This window comes from Heteronotia binoei, chromosome 21 (genome assembly GCF_032191835.1).
Source record: "Heteronotia binoei isolate CCM8104 ecotype False Entrance Well chromosome 21, APGP_CSIRO_Hbin_v1, whole genome shotgun sequence".
Taxonomy (NCBI): Eukaryota; Metazoa; Chordata; class Lepidosauria; order Squamata; family Gekkonidae; genus Heteronotia; species Heteronotia binoei.
The window spans coordinates 99,968,187-99,970,212 of NC_083243.1; positions in this window are offsets into that span (position 1 = coordinate 99,968,187).

Genomic DNA, 2,026 nt, shown 5'->3' on the forward strand with positions numbered 1-2,026 from the left:
ATGCTGCATAAATTGCTCACAAAGGTAACAAAAGAAAACCACAATCGAGAATGCGGGGATAATTCTTTAACAGAAGCACAGATTGATGGTGCGGTGATGTCCCAGGGGAGAGCAAGCATGGGTGTGTAAGCTTGCCACTGACTGGATGTTGTATTTAGCCTTTTGCTGTACGCTGAATGGAAGGCTGCCCAGCAGACCGGGGCATCCCTGAACAGCAGCTTGAAGTAGGGGGGAGGGGGATTCCTTTGTTTCTGTTTCCTCTCTCATTGGCGCAATGAGCAGAACAGAATGCCGCACAGCCAAGCATGTAATAGCTTTGAATGTAATAGCTTTGCTGGTTAAGCTGTTGACTGAATTTGTTTTTCCTCGAGGGAAGAACGTTAGATTCTTTTTTCCTCTCTTGAGGAGCTTTTTGATATGTGAAAGGTTTTTCCCGTGTAAAGTGGGTGTGGGAAAGGATGCTCTGGCTGTTGGGTCCAAGGCTCTGAGCTGAAAGGCAAGCGTGGCTTTGTTGCCTCCAATCATTGTCTCCATCCTCTGTTAGTTAATTTCTCTATGTATTTATCTGCATCTGATAATGAATCTCCCCACTTTTTAAGTTCAGCTAGTGGGTGGAGCATCCCTTTAACTCTTCAGCTTCCAAGCTCAAGTGGCCAAGTGTGGTGTATTAGGGAACCAGGAAGTGGCTAAGATATGATATTGGCTGCAAATCTGATAGGTAGTCCTAGAGAAATCTCTCTCAGACTCTCTGTCCTGGGATCAGTTGTAATGGTGATGATTGCACTAGTCTACCTTGCAGGGATATTGCAAGGACTGCTGACATCATGCACATGAAGTGCTTTCATCACTTTAGAAAAATATTTAGTAGCATAATGAGAGATGGTATGATGCAGCAGCTAGGGTATTGGGTGAGAATCTTGGAGACATCATAAATAGATCTCTTTCGGAGGGCTATTTTCCAACGCCCCTGAAGGAGGCAGTGGTCCGCCCTCTCCTGAAAAAGGTTACATCGGATCCGGCCGAATTGACTCACTACTGGCCGGTCTCAAATTTGCCCTTTTTGGGCAAAATTATTGAGAGGGCTGTGGCGTTGCAGTTGCAGAGCTTTCTGGATGACACTTCTACCTTGGATCCATATCAGTCCGGCTTCCGTCCGGGCCATGGGGTGGAGACGGTGTTGGTCGCCCTCATGGATGACCTCCGGCGACATCTGGATCAAGGCAGCTCGGCGATATTGCTGTTGCGTTCGATATGGTCGATCATCAGCTGCTGACCCGCCGCCTCGCCGACGCAGGAATCTGGGGGCTAGCCTTACAGTGGCTTTCCTCCTTCCTTGAAGGTCAGGGACAAAGGGTGGTGGTTGGAGGAGAGATGTCCCGGAGACACCTACTTAATTGTGGGGTGCCTCAGGGGGCAGTTCTCTCCCCAATGTTGTTTAATATCTTTATGCACCCCCTTGCCCAGATTGCCTGGAGACATGGGCTGGGTTGCCATCAGTACGTTGATGACACTCAGCTCTATCTATTGATGGGCGGCCGGACCGCCGACACCCCTATAAATTTGGACCGGGCGTTGTAGGCTGTGGCGGATTGGATCAGGCTCAGTGGGCTGAAGCTGAACCCAGCGAAGACAGAGGTCCTTTGTGTGGGTCGCTGTGGGCTGGGAGGGGAGATCTCCCTACCGGCCTTTGATGGTGCGCCACTGATACCAGTGTGCAGGGTCAAGAGCCTGGGAGTGCTACTGGAGCCCCCCCTGACAATGGAGGCACAGATAGCAGCCACTGCTAAATCCGCCTTCTTCCATCTTAGAAGGGCGAGGCAGTTGGCCCCCTTCCTAGAACGTAGCAACCTAGCAACAGTGATCCATGCAACGGTCACCTCGAGACTAGACTACTGTAATGCCCTCTACATGGGGCTGCCCCTGTGCCGAACTCGGAAGTTGCAGCTAGTGCAGAATGTGGCGGCCAGGCTGCTACTGGGACTACCTCGGTGGGAACACGTGAGGCCTGGGCTGAAGGAACTGCACT